The following is a 15985-nucleotide window of genomic DNA, read 5'->3' on the forward strand; positions in this document are numbered from 1 at the left end:
AGACAGAGTCTCACTTTGTCACCCTTGGTGGAGTGCAGTGACATCACAGCTCACAGCAATCTCCAACTCCTGAGCTTAAGTGATTCTTTTGCCTCAGCCTCTCAAGTAGCTGGGACTACAGATGCCAGCCACAATGCTCAGCTATTTTTCAAGACAAGGTCTCACTCTGGCTCAGGCTGGTCTCGAACCTGTGAGCTCAGACAATCCACCTGCCTCAGCCTTCCAAGTGCTGGGATTACAGGCGTTAGCCACCACACCTGGTTCTCATATCAATTTGAAATTTAAAAAAATGCAATCTGACCCTTCTGGCTTTGAAGATAGAAAAAGAATGCCACAATCTGAGGAATGCAGGTGCCTCTGAAACCTAGAAAAAGGCAAACAAATAGATTCTCTCTTAGAGTTCCCAGAAGAAATGCAGCCCAGCCAACACCTTGATTTTAGCCCAATGAGAACACTTTCAAACTTCAGAGCTCAGAAGCACAAGAAAATAAATTAAGACTATTATAAGCCACCAAGTTTATAGCAACTTATAACAGCATTTATAGGAAACTAATACAGAAGGAAAACTTAGCAGACATCTGGTCCAACAACTCATCCATGGCTTTGACTGGTGTGGCAAGTGGGCACAGCAATGCCACTCTGCTGACAGCGTGAAGTTTGTGAATGCCTTTAACATGGGAAGTGACATTCTCAGAGCTGTTCTTCAGGAAGAACATTGGACCCCCTTCCCCACCTCTATTACAGGTGAGAAACAACTGAATGAAGGAGGACCAGTTAGAAAACCACCGTGAACATCTGGTTAAGATGGACAGACTTAAAATAGGGTGGAGACAACAGGTATCAATATGTGATGAATGGAACTTGGTAAGGAGTAGGAAAGCTGACCCAAGGTATTTCAGACAGACTGACCACAATGATGATGTTGTTAATAGAGCCAGCATGGCCTTTCCTGTGGGCAGGGCACCTGCTGCCTTTAACAGAATCAAGGACCACGTAGCACACATCTGAAACTCAGCTTCTAAGTGCATTGAAATGAGAGAAATGAATTATTCATTGAAACAAAGCTCAAAATTCTAAAGTCATATAAAATAGGTGAAGTTCAACAACGTAAACCAAGTATGAGTAACTGCAGAAGTATTTACTATGATTCTTCCATTTCCATTTTCCTTTAGATTGTTCCATTTTAAGAAAAATTGAGAAGTTTTTTGAGGTGTACAGTGAATATGGTTAATCTTTCACACACACATTTTTTCTTCCATTTAAAGGAGACAGTCTAACTAAGAGAGAAAAAAAAACACAAAGAATATGTCTTATGACAAAAGCAGTACTTGGCCACAATGGTCTCTATTCCATAACTAAGCTGGACAATGATAAATCAGGTTGATATTTTCATTTTGAAAAGTGTTTTCTGGTTTTGTTCCTCAGAGGGAGACTCTGAGAAAAGGGTATGATTTATTAAGGAAGTGTCTCAAAGAAAACTGGGAGAAGAATAAAGTGGGGTAGGCAAGCAAGGCAAGCCACACGAGGGTAGAATATCAAGAAAAGTCCTTAGTAAGTCAGTGTGCAGGGGAATTCTGGAGAGAATGTCACTGTCATAACCTGAAGCAATGAAGGTAGAATATTTATATGTGCACCTGGCTTAATTTTTGGTTAAGGACACCCCTGGGTGCCCCTGAAAGCACTTCTTTCTTTCCAGATGAGTAGGCAAAGTGCATTCCAGCAGCCTTAGGGGAAGTCGTCCAATAAATGAATACAGAAGCTGGCTGTTGGGAATGAAAGTACACGTGGAACCAGTGTGCAAGAAAAAGGTGACGGAATCCACAGGAATATGAGCAGAGCACTGCAACAAAATATTACTGAAATTTTCCAGATCGTACTTGGACATGAAATTGATTCAAATGGTTCAATGGGGTTTCTATATCCACAGGTCTAGCAAATTTGCTCTTAAAAAGATCACCAATGATTTCAGTCAGTACCAAATCAAATATATCTTCTGTTCACACCTTTCTCCCATTCTCGGCGGAGCCAGTTCCTCCCTATTGAAACACAGTCCTCCCTTCCCAGCGTCTCTGACTTGACACTCTGCAAGACTCCATACTCGGTCTCCTGTGCTGGCTGCTCTTATTTTTCTGTAAATCTAAATGCTAGAGCTCATTCACAGGCCTTTCTCTTCCACGTTTTCTTAAGCTCCTCTATTTTCACAGTTTTAAATACCCAACATTGTAGTCTCCTCATTTTATACATCCGTTCCAGACCTCTCCTCCAAGTGTAAGCCTCACTGCCAACTGCTTACTTGGTATCTTCTCTTGAATATTTTAAAGACTATATCAATTCTGAAGTACCAAAATTAGTGCCTCCACCAGTCTCCTCATCGTATCCTTTGCACCCAGATGGTTAAGACAGAGTCTGCAACTCAATCTGACTGTTTTCTCAATTCTTGTATCCAATGCCACCGCATTCAATTGGGGCAATACTTCCCCATATCAGAGATCTCAATACTTCCCCTGTGTATCAGGGATCTCAATGCTTCCCCGTATATCAGGATCGCAATACTTCCCCGTGTATCAGGGCTCTCAATACTTCCCCCATGTATCAGGGATCTCAATACTTTCCCATATATCAGGGATCTCAATACTTCCCCATATATCAAGGCTCTCAATACTTCCCCATATGTCAGGATGTCAATACTTCCCCATACATCATGGATCTCTCCACTTCCCTCCATTTTGTGGCTAAAACTGTGGCCCAGCCTGCTTTTTCATCTGGGTGATGTCAGCCACCTCCTCAACAGTCTTCCCGCTTTTACATCTGTCCCCTTAAAATTCAATCTCCACATAATAGCAAAAGTAATCGTTTAAAATTGAACCTGCCATTTCCCCCTCTAAAACACTTTATTAGCTTCCGGTGGTATTTTAAATCCTGTCACTCTCCTAATTAAAATACTTCAGTGACTCCTGTGGCATTTAAAACTAAATACCACAATGCCCTATGTCACCTGGTCTCTGCGTACCTGTCCAGCCTCATCTCACATCTCCTTGCTCCTTCTGCTTTGTCACACAGGGTTCTGACATTTGCTAGACATCTGTCTCTGCACCAGCTCAGGAACCTCCTTAACCCTGGCTCTTCCCATGGCTGGTTCCTTTGTATTCTTTTGTATCTCAGCCTGAATATCACCTCTCTAAAGAAGCCCTCCCTATCTTTCTGTTGCTCCTTACCCTATCCTTATTTATGGAAGTATTTCTTCTCCAACACTTATCACAATCAGTACCTTTTTTGTTTGTTATGCAACTGTTTCTTGTGTTCCCTCCACTAGAAATAAATTTCCCTGAGGACAAGCATCCCAGGTCTTGTCCACCATTGCATCCCTGGTGCCTAACAGTGCCTGATTCATATTAGGTGCGGAATAGAGATTTTATGAGTGAATGAGTGAAACACAGGCCTACAAATTTGGAATCCCGGGAGGTAGGAGGGAATACTGATGCTTTCTTTTAATGTTGAATTGATCAGTTAAACAAGCTTTATATGTGACATAGATCTTCTTAGAATGGTACAAGAATCTAACAGACCTTTCCAGAGTCATACTGTCTCTATTTTAGAAGCCAATATGGATAGTTTCATGGGGATATATTTCAAACTCTTTTACATCACCCTTCTCCTCTTTAATATCTTATAGAACAAATGAACTAACCCCTGGCCACATTTCTTGAAACTAATCAGTAGTACTTGATTTTCTTTTTTAATTATTTTTCTCTTGTTTTGAAAAGTTTCATTTTAGAATCTTGGAAGAGGATCTGGTTTTGATGGTAGATTTTGGCCCAATTTCTACATTATTCAGTTAAGCTAAGTAGATGTGTTAAATGTGTGAATACTTTAAGAGAACATAGGCTGACACGCTTGTTTCTAGGAAATGTGGTCCTTATAGCCTGCATAGTTTATAAATTTTGTCAATGCTAATGGAGATTAACAAACTGACACTATAGACACTTTCTATCATTTAATACAATATGGGTTCCATCAAATGCCATCAATTTATTATCCTAACAATCAGTGTAAATATACTTATTTTAGAACATTGGGGAAAGACAGAAAAAATTTTAAAAGAAAATTTTAACTATCTACAAAATTCCACCTCAGGGGAGGGGGGGAACTCATTATTGGATTTTGCTCTATGTCCTTATGGTCTTATTTGCACACAAATATATTCAGTCTTTCACTCCTTCATTCAACAAACACTATTGAGCATCTGTCACATGACACAGACAAGTCTAGGTGCTGCTGAACAAGACACATGTGGTCCATATATTCTTGTGGCTTACATTCCAGGGGACAGATGACATAGACCAGTAAGATGATTCAGTTAGTGATGACAGCTATGAAGAACACAAAACAAGTAACATGACAGAGCAAAGGTCATAAGCAGAGGGACAGTGGTGGCTATGTTAGAGAGAGTTAACAGAGGGGACCCTTCTAAGAAAAAAGATCTGCGACCTTAAGAAAGAGGAAGAGCAGTCCTGGGAGGCAGTGTAGGGAAAGCATTCCAGGCAGATGGACCAGCACAGGCAAGAGTCTGGCTCTAGACTCTGTCACTAGGTTATGGTGAGGCTGGAGCCAGAGAATAAAAGGCAGGGAGCTCTCCTGTTGATTGTGATTACTCAATCAGAGAAAACATTCACCCATATTCACTGCAAGTACTTTTATTATGTCATTACTACCTCAACAGTTTAACATATGGCAAAAGATATAAGTGGGTGTTTCCCTAATAACTTATGTCTGAACACAACTTTTTGAATAATCCTTTCTTCTCTGCTGATTTTAATGACACCATTGTCACATACTCACCTCTTACAATGAAGACTTATGAAGAGAAGAGTGGCAGGAGCAGAGTGACCTAAATCGTTCTTTGGGACATTTATTCTGGCAACAGTTTAAACAAAGATGAAGAGCTTGAAACATGGAGGACTAGTTGGAAAGCAACAGTGGACATTTAGACAGAAGATGGGAAGGGGCTGGGCGTGGTGGCTCACACCTGTAATCCTTAAACAAATAAATCAATCCATAAATAAATATTTAAAAAAAAAAAAAGATAGGCAGGGCTTGATTAGGACCGTAATGCTGAGAATGGAAGAGAAGTCATGGGGAATAACCAAAAACACGACGACACTGCAGAGTCAAATAGGCAGAATGCAGCAAATGCCTGCATGCATGGCTGAAAAAAAAAGAAAAAATGAGGAAAAAGATAATTTTGAGTGTAATTTAATACTTGCTGAGACTCAAAAGCCCACTCTCACTTATTAATTTCAAACTCAAATATTGGAACTAGGCAAAATCGCCTGATCTTTCTTCTTAGCACATTGGGAGCAAGAATCACAGAGCCCTGTTAGAAACTGAGTCCCACGCTGAGTTTAAAGTCCCCAGACTCCTGGGTCCTGAACTCCCCCTGCCACACACATAGCCCTTCCAAACCTTGCTCACCTGGATCAAAGCTGTCACGCTTGCTCCACCTCCAGCTCTCCAAACCGTCATCGCTGCTTCTCTTTTGGTTGGGGCAAACAAAGCGCCTTGCTTCTCTTCCTCACCTACACTGGCCTCGCTAAGAGCCGTAATTCACTAGGGTTGTGTTGAATCCAAAGACGGTTCAGTAATTCTCGTCTGTAACTCGCTCATCAGAAAACTTGGTCCAAACCTTTCTTATTCTCCAAACTAACATTCATAGTTCCCTAGTAAATATCTCTCTGTAGAAATTCTTCCAACGCAATCAGTTAGAGAAAACAATTCTCCCCAGGTGTTCCTTCTGTTGGTTTCAGGGGGGCAGGAGAATCTCTGCCAAATCAGTTTTTACAGACAGTCAGAATTATAAAAGACTTGAATGTAACCATAAAAACGGTGTGCTGCTACCCACATCTATCTGTGGCATTATAATATATAAGGTTTACGTAATTGTTTATCATGTTCACTATAACAACATTGTTGAGACAAAAAGCAAATTATGGCTGCCAGAAGAGTGACTGTTCAATGAGTATGGAATTTTCATTTGATGAAAAAGTTCTGAAAGTAGACAGTGGTGATAAGTAGACAATAACGTGCATGTACTTAATACACTAAATTGTACATTTTTAAATGGTTAACATGGTAAATTTTATACTATGTGGGTTTTGCCACAATTTAAAAAAAATGTTGGTGATATTGTTAACTGGATTTCAAAATGACCTCTCTTTAGATATCCATAGAAGGGATGTCTCACTATATCACCAACAGTGTGAATTGCACAATGGACGGTGATCTCCATTAACACTGGCCTACAGGAAAGCTCCATCAACTTTCAGCCCTCCCTGGCAAGTGCTTAAGATTTCCTGGCTTGTCTTTCTGTACTAAGATAATGCCAGGCTTCAGGCTCCGCAGCACTTCTCCAGCTTTGTCTTTCCTTTTTGCCTCGTTTTTCACTCCTATTTTCAATTTACTTTATCTTGCTGGTATATATGAATCTTTGGCAGATACTTTAAATCTTTTAAAGAATTTGACAGAATATAAATAACCTAAAATCAAAGTGTGGCCAGATATACAGTGTTTGCTTACTGTGTCTCTCATTATGCGGTCTCTTTTCCCTGTGTGAACTTCAAAATGTTCCGTGCATTGAGATCTCAAAGAAATCTTATTAGACTTGAGACATGTTTTCATTTGATGATTAACTTCCCCAGAGTGAACACATTCTTTTGAATGACTTTATTCACCGCTGGTATTTTCCTCTAAAAAAAACTTCTATTGGAAACAATTTAATTAATAATCTTTAATGGTTATCAAGCATCATATCACAAATGCCGTGATTATGATGCAACGTCCTTAACTCTGAGTTAGACCACTGCTGTTGAGAAAACAAAGCACACTCCCTTTCTGTCAGGTTTTTACTGCTTCCCATGCTTACAAAGAAAAAAATGCCTAGCAATGTCTTTTTGTCCAAAGTGGAAAAAAAAAACAAAAAGACTACATTTTAGATGATGAAATAATAGACAATTATGTCATAGATTCTTCTTTTTTGTGGCAAGTTGGAAAAAATATAAATAATTCCTCAAAGCACCAATGCCGGCTTTTGCTTTGGGGGATGGGAGAGATTCCTTATAAAACAGAGGCTGGTTATTATGGCAGAAAATATTCTTTGGCAGAAAATATTCTTTAATAAAAGTCTCTATGTTGGGTCTAAAAGAATTAGTGACTAGATGGACATTTGAAACTTATCTGGGAGAGCAGGTAGATCATCAAGACAGTACGATTGACTACTATGATGGCAATATTAATGAATGTACCCATTGCCTCAACAAATATTTGAGTTATATGTGCTGGACATTATGCTCCAGGGATAAAACAGTGGGAAAAGAGGCTTACTCTTTAGTTGAGGAGAGAGAGAAATAAGCAGGCAATTCTAATATAGGAATTAGAAAACCCAGTCTTTGTGGTTAGGGAAAGTTCCTAGAGGAAGTCACATTGACACTCAGATCCGAAGGATGTACAGGAGAAAATCAATCTTAGACAAGGTAGGACTGAACTGGAGAGGAAGAGAGCCCTCCAGACAGAGAGAGGAGCATGTCCAAAACCCCAGAGCACAGGAAAGGAGACAATGGTACATTTGGAGAACAAGTAACTTGGTGTGGCAGAAACATAGAGGGCAAATCCGTGAATGGCTAAAGATAAGGCTGGAGGAAAAAAGCAAAAGGCATTTGAAGGAATACAAGGGTCATTAATAACTGGGAAAACAGCTGAAGGTTTTTAAGCAAGAGAAGGACAAGATTGGATTTGCATTTTAGTAATATGTAAACACCCGGTCAGTGTTTCAGATTGCATTGGGGGAGAGCAAAAGCTGTGAACATTAGCAGACAGCAGACCATCGCAGCAGCGCAGGCAAGAAACTGCAGAGACCTAACCCACGGCTGCCTGAATGTGTTGACCATGCACTCATATCACTAGAATAATTTTGAGTAATGCACCCCCAATTTATGTACATTTATATATGCATAAATGTAAATATATGATTATATTAATAAAGAAATGAACCATAAAATGAGATTCAATAGATAGAAACAAAAATTATAACATTTTCTTCCTGCATCCCAGCAGATTATCTTACACACACATCCCTGAACAAAGAACATGGTGCTGAAAATAGAGAAACTTGAATAAATCGCAGAGATAAGATACAAAAGCAATGGGATTTGATGGAACACAGAGGGAGGAGAAGTGAAATAACAGAAGAAACACCTGGGATTTCAGGTGGAGGAGCTGGTGCCATGGGCTGAGTTGTCGTGCACTGGAGAAAAAATCATTTTGAATGGAGAAAGATGAAAGCCCCTTCGCACGTGTTGAATTGAGATGGAGAAGCACAATAGGTATTCATTAGAGCAGGGATGGAGACGGGTTAGTGTCCAGTGGCATGTGGAAAAATAGGAAAGTCATCTCGCCTTCCTGGCTAAACCCATGCATTTTTTAAAATATAATTAAAACTGGTAAATCTCTTTCTGCCAAATACACAGCGATCTCTTTTCTATTTGGGGCTGTGCTGTTAAGGAACTCCAGGAGACACAAAACCTCATGCTTTCCTTCATGAAAGTATCGATTCCCCTCAAGAACCTTGGCCTTCAGTTCTGGTGTAGCATTAATCCACTACATCAAGGTTTACTAACAGGTACCATTAATTAAAATACCTGAAATATCATACAGCCCTTAAATAAAAATAAGCTTCCTGTGACTTCTAAAATCCTGTATTTCAAGACAACTCATTTAGAGGCTAAAATATCTATTCTAATATAAAATTTGGAAAACCATAACAACCTAAAAATATATACTCTTTACTGATTGCATCTCATACCACGCAGAGGGCAAATGCAATTCACCTGAAAGTCCCAATGTCCATTACTAAGGCCCCCTGTGGACCCCAAGAATTGTTTTAGGGAAAAGAGAGAAAAAAAAAAACCATAAAGAGAGAAGGGTACAGGTGAAACTTACTAAATGCAGAATATAAATGTCTGAACACAATAACTAAGAAAATGCCATGAAGGCTATGTTAACCAGTTCGATGAAAATATTTCAAATTGTGTATAAAAACAACACCTTGTATCCCATGATTGCATTAATGTACACAGCTATGATTTAATAAAAAAAAAAAAGAGGATCAGAATCACATACATACATTTTCAATCCTATGGTTAAGATGTTTAGCTGATCTCACCTAACAAGGAAAGTAGTGATTAATGATTAATGTCAAATGTGTTACCAAGGTTACCCTTAGTTGAAAGACCATCCGGATTTATAATTGTTGAAACACAAGTTGTCACCTTGTTGCTAGTACAGATGCATTCTTACTTAATGACATATTCAGGCAAATGAGACAGCGCTCCCTGAAAAACAAAATAATTTCTTAAAATCCACCCAAAGAGTAAATGGCAAGACCAGGATTCAAAATAGGGTCTGCCTGAGTTCAGCACCAGTGCCCCAAACTATGACACCGCAGCGTCTCACTGGTCACCATGAGACACTCGCAAAGTGCTCTCACACACCTGTGAGGAAGGCAAAGGAAGCACTGCTGCCGTAAAATTTAAAAGTTCATAGGGCACCATACACTTGGTTCATAGATCGTTTGACACAGCTATGATTCAATAAAAATTTAAAAAAAGGAAAAAAATAAAAAAACAAAAAACAAAAAAAAATAATAATAAAATTTAAAAGTTCAAAGAGTCTGTGGTTTTCACTCAGGCATCCGATCTTAAATACAGGAAGCAAAAACAAACCAGGGATTTCTAACACCCTATCTAGAACTTTGGCACTATAGCACACATATGAAAACGCGCGCACATGCACATGAGCACAGAATAATAAGAGCTCAACTTTACAACTGCAGGCTGCCTGTGATGCCAGGCAAGAAATGTATCACCTTACACTGAAGAAGCTGTGAAAGCAGAAAAATTAATCCACCATTTTAATTTTAAAAAAATGTGAGAACCTGAGAAGATGAGCTATGGTGCGATTGGGTAGATCTGGCTATTTTGCTATTAATCATTTCTCCGCTGCATGGTCAGCAGAACTTTCAGTCTATTCAGTGCATTGTCAGGTCCACTGCAGAGCCCCTGCGACCAAGTGAGATGAGATTATAAAACCATCATTGTATCCGAAAGCCCAGGAACTGTGCACAAAATTGCAGTGGTCAAGAGGAAAAGAGTAACCCCAGAAAAAGGCATTTTTTCCAAGACTGGAGTACTGAAATTTCCTAATAGGACAACCTATATTCTAGCAATCACAAATCTTGAATTTAAGATAAAATTTTATACTGTATGTGGAATCAATCACAAATCACTACCTTTCTGTTTTGAGAAAAATCTGAATAAGATTAGATGAATGGCTTATAATGAGGGTCCTAAGTTTCTTTGCAGAACTAGTAATGTTTCTTTATCTTTGCCTTCTGCTCTGCTCCCAATGACTGCCTAAGAGGACTTCAGACTGTTCCATCATCTGGTGCTCAGAGTCATCCTGCTGCTTTTGAGTTACCTAGGAGGAGTGGGGCGTATTTACTGCCAAGTCTCTTAAATCAAGCCATGTGAGCCAACTGAATACCTAAAACACCAGGATCTTGAAGCAAAGGCCTAACTATGGGAAGACAACAGTCAATAAAAGCAATAGTGCCACTGAGGACCCATCTCCACTAACGTCCACACCTGCTCTCCAGCAGCACACGCTCCAAGGCACTGTTTTTCAACCTTTTTTATCTCAGGCACACTTGAACCTATAAAACTTCCATGGCATGCCTAAATTATGTTGATCAAAAAAAAAAAAAAAAAAGAATAAAAAAACTTGTTTTGGAAACAATTTAATTAATGATCTTTAAAACTTTCATGACATATCTAAAATCCTCTCATGGCACACCATTTGAAAATGGTGCTCCAGGTTAAAGCATCTTCCTGGGAATAGATGTTGCTGGTGGTGCAATATGAGGACCTTTCTTGAACTAAGGTTGGCTGCCATTGGGTTACTAACTCCAGGAGCTCATCCAAGATGGAGAAGGCAAGTCTCAGCACCCATCCAGAAGGCATAAATAGGATCCCTTTTCTAAAAACCATATTCCTCTCTAAGCCAGTCACATGAAGCAGGGGTTTTCTCTATTAGCTCACCTATTATCTATTGTTTTTCTATTGTTTTCTTTTTCTATTGAAGAAAAAAATCCATAACACAGAAAATCAAAGGATGCATTTGCCAAGAAATAGAATATGTTATATACTTTCTTCTTCTAAACCTCAATCTCATTTCAGTCTAAACACCTTGAGCTTTTTATGATCTCCTCCCCTTATACTCTGTCCCAAGGTTGAGATTCCTCTAACGATATTCTTTAAGAAATCTCTCTGTATCATACACATTTGCCACCCCGAGGCCGTAGCAGCCATGGCTGTGGGCTTCATTGGCCACTGTGCAGTTGCATACCGTGTTTTCTTACCCTGACTCAGTCCTCTGTTCCCTCTTTTGTTGCCACACTCTTTCCAACCCCTGGAAATGCGGCCATTTCTCCTTTGTGACCTACCTTTTCCTCAAATGCAGTAGCAAAATAAATCATGATTTTCTAAGACTGTAAGTGACCTCACTTTTGGCAATATTGTCCCAGGGCAAAGACATTACTGACCACAATTCAGGTGCTCTGAAGTCCCCACCCTGGGTGTATTGGCCACAAATTTTGAAACTTCACTGGTTCCAGGTCCTTCTGGGTTTGTGGTCCTTCCTGGTCTCACTGTCAAATCCACTGACCAGTCTGCCCTCAGGACCAACAGTGGCCTCAAGCCAACAGTTAAATATTTTGACCTCAAAAACTCTTTCAGTACGCTATGAATGTTTCTTCCTGTCGGTCTGTTCTCTGTCTGATGGGCAGAGTTCAAGTCTACAAGCTGCAGATCAAGGCCACAATGTCCCCGTCTCATTGTTTGGAGGTACAAAAAAACATAAAGAAAAAGAGCCCAAATAGTCTCTTTGACTCCTAGCTTTGCAGACTTTTATGCTATGGCAATGGTGTCTTTGCAGATGTTATCAGAAAATTGCAGCTATGGCAAATGTTTAGCCTTGAGGACTTCATCCTAGCGAGAGCTTCTAGCATAGAGCAATAAGCAAGTTGCCAGTAAGTTGCAAACTCTCACTTCTAACACATAGAGCAAGTTGCTTCAATAAATATTTCTCTAAACTTAGCAGAAGCCCACCATCCTGACTGATGTTTAAATACCTGATCAGATTAATATATTCGCTGTCTTTTTTTATTTCAAACTAATATGAGGATCCAAATTTTTAGGTTACTTTGTTCTCTACTTCTAAGGTAAAGTTCAAGTTGTAATTGAGCCCTTCAACCAGGGAGCATGCTGAACATCCTCACATTGCACGCATTAGGTGAGACCCCACCAATTGTCCCTCACATTGTACACATTAGGTGAAATCCCACCAATTGTCCTCCCTCCGCCTGCCAAGCTCCCCTTCCTAGACTATATTTGTGTTTTCTCATTCATGTGGGGGTGTAGTTGTTTATATATCAGTTCCATATTAGTATTCAGTACATGGGATTTTTTTTTCCATTCTTGAGATACTTTACAAAGAAAAATGTGTTTCAATTCAATCCAGGTAAACATAAAAGATGCAAAGTCTCCATCTTTTCTATGGCTGACTAGTACTCCATGGCATACATATGCCACAGTTTGTTACAATTACAGCTACTCCAAAATCTGAGATGCTTGCTTTTCTCAAAAAATAAACCTTCGGGCGGCACCTGTAGCTCAAAGGAGTAGGGTGCTGGCCCCATATGCCGGAGGTGGCGGGTTCAAGCCCAGCCCTGGCCAAAAACTGCAAAAAAAAAAAAAAAAGGAAAAAAAAAAAATAAACCTTCTTCTTATTTGAAAAATCATTGTGGCCTTAAAGGAAAATTGAGACCTTATACTTCTAGTTTACAATAGAAATACTGAACATAATTATCTTTGAATTATAATGAACACTGTGCTTTTGGAAAATTCAGTTGGAACCAAGTTAGAAAAAAAGAGCCCAGATCTAAGATTGCTTAAGGCTCTGTGCTGATTATCTATTTACAATTTGGCTCCAAAATCCCTCCTTTACTTTTCGTCTGTATCTCAGGGAATGACTGCATTTCCCAGAACCCCTACAGCAGAGTTCTGGGTGAGAGAAAGCCAGTGAGAGTTCCTTGTGCACGCTTAGAAGGTAGAAGAGAAGGAGAAGCCATTCCATTATTCCCCAGGCTGCAGTGGGCATGGGCTCCTGCACATGTGGGGATTTTATTTCTTTAAAGATGTCTGCATGTTCCCTCACGAATCTCATAACTTGGTGCTATGGGAGCTTTATGAGATTTCTGCAACTTTCTGATTCCTTAAAAGCTGGTGGTGAACCTGAGATCAAGTTACAGCCTTCCTTGACCTTATGTACCCCCAGCTCTTCTAAGGGTTTTGAAAGTATCCATTTACCTATATTAAATCTCTTCTTGCTTATAGTACCTAGAGTGATTTCTGCTTTGTAAACACTGAACAATATACCCCACCATTCCACATCATTATCCTTGTTTGCTGATTTCTAAATTTCCAATTAGAATTAATTTGATTGATAAGCTTCAAACCCAGAAGAGAAAACCCCTCCCACCACTCTCAAATTGGAAACCTAAAACTCTAGAAAAATCTAACCACTAAGTGAAATGATTGGGAATCCAATAGATCCTTTGAACTATGGTAAAAAAAAAAAAAATAAAATACTTTTGGCTTTCAGCTTGAAGGAGGCCTAGGTGCAACGTTCTTTAGTCATCCCAAATCCAGGTTCATCCAACATCAGCCACCTCCACCATGCCACCTAAGTTTGACCCCAAGGAGATGAAAGTCGTGTACCTGAGGTGCACTGGTGGTGAAGTTGGTGCCACATCTGCCCTGGTCCCCAAGATCAGCCCCCTGGATTTGTCTCCAAGAAAGGATGGTGATGACACTGCCAAAGCAACCGGTGACCGGAAGGGTATGAGAATTACAATGAAACTGACTACCCAGAACAGACAGGCTCAGATTGAAGTGGTACCTTCTGCCTTCCCCCTCATCATCAAAGCCCTCAGAGAACCACCCAGAGACAGAAAGAAAGAGAAAAATATTTAACACAACAGAAATATCACTTTTGATGAGATTGTCAACATTGCAAGACAAATGGGACACCGATCTTTAGCTAGAGAGCTCTCTGGAACCATTACAGAGATCCTGGGGATGGCTCAGTCAGTGGGCTGCAATGTCGATGGCAGCCACCCTTGTGACATCATAGATGACATCAACAGTGGTGCTGTGGAATGCCCAGCTAGTTAAAGAGTACAATGGAAAATGTTTCAATAAAGCATCATTTGACACCCAAAAATAAATAAATAAGAACTTACATTTAATGTGATTATTATTGTGACCATGAAATTTTCACACTATACAGGAACTGTAACTCATAAATATGTATGTGCACATACTGAGCAAGATGGCCTTTTTTAAGAGTTACGTATTTTTAACATCTGATTCTAGTAATTAAATTTGCTAAACTTTAAAGGTCGTATTTCTACTAAAAGCCAATTGACTGAACATGAGAAACACGTCTTCCAATTTAGCATCTGTATTAGTTTTCTAGGACTGTCATAATAAAATGCCACAAACTGAGTAGCTTAAATAATAAAAAATTACTCTCTCAGTTCTGGAGAACAGAAGTCCAAAACTGAGATGTCAGCAGGGCCTTCTGAAGGCACTAGGGAAAGATCTCTTCCAGGCCTCTTTCCCAGCTTCTGGAAGTTTGCTGGCAATCTTTAGCATTTTTTAGCTTATAGATACATTAGCCTGACTTATTTCAAATTTATAATGCATTCTCCCTGCATACATGTCTCTGTGACCAATTTCCTCATTTTTATAAGGACATCGGCCATTATTGGATCAGGGTCCAATCTAACAATTTCATTTTAACTAATGAAATTTTAACAATTTCATTTTAACTAATTAAGTCTGGAATGACCCATCTCCAGGTAAGTTCCATTCTCAGGTACGGAGAGCTCCATGTATCTTTGTGCAGGGGGTGTGGGGGGAGGCACGATTCGACATGTAACAGCATCTGTCAAAATTGTCTCTAAGTCGTGTCAAACCAAGCACGATACAGACACCACCAATATATTGCAAGCTATATTCTCAATCTGATAAAAAACTAACATAAAATATAAGTTTATTTTAATTCTTTAAATTTTTTTCCTATGAGTCACTGTGCTGAAAAACAAAAATTGGCATCTCTAGAGTTCCTGTGTAGACAGACAGTCTGGGGCAGAAAAAAGGAGCCCTAAACAAGATATACAAATGACCTAGATTCAACACTACACTGGGACATGCTACTGACATGAATTTGCACAAGAAACCTGCTCTCGAACCTTCAATACTTCCAACTGTAAAACAGAGAAAACAACTACTCTACCAGTGGTGATTCTATAATTTCTATATAGAAGGAGTTCAGGGGAGGTAATCAGGTTGGGAGAGGGGCGTGAAGTATTTGCATAGTAATTTACATAGGAGAAGTACATGTATCAGTTTTCTATTTCAAACAATAAGACAAGTTACTGTGAAATACTCTGTGAATGCCCTTTACAATAATATAGAACTATATAAAATCATCATTATGTACTTTGTAGAATATCATTGATAATCCAATTTTCAATTTACTTTAAAAGTTTTTAATAATGTTAATAGTTGTTACGATAACCACTCCTATTTACCTATTTTAATTACTAGTTTGATTTTGATTCTAGAAAAATTCATAGATATTATAGAAAATTTGCCATTCAGGAAAAAAACAGAAGAGTAATGTGAACCAACTGCAGCCTTCACAAAAATCACCTTTTGCTGACTTTTTGCTTTTGTATATCATCAAAACTTTCTATAGATGTATGTTTGGGGGCGGCAATAAAGGGGTTATAAAACTGGGCTAAAACCTT

The 15985-nt window shown here is 39.2% G+C and overlaps 1 pseudogene; it reads left to right on the forward strand.

The window, feature by feature from the left end:
- The first annotated feature begins 13781 nt into the window (after window positions 1-13781).
- On the forward strand, window positions 13782-14342 carry LOC128572562 (60S ribosomal protein L12-like; annotated as a pseudogene).
- The last annotated feature ends 1643 nt before the right edge of the window (window positions 14343-15985 follow it).

This window comes from Nycticebus coucang, chromosome 2 (genome assembly GCF_027406575.1).
Source record: "Nycticebus coucang isolate mNycCou1 chromosome 2, mNycCou1.pri, whole genome shotgun sequence".
Lineage (NCBI taxonomy): Eukaryota > Metazoa > Chordata > Mammalia > Primates > Lorisidae > Nycticebus > Nycticebus coucang.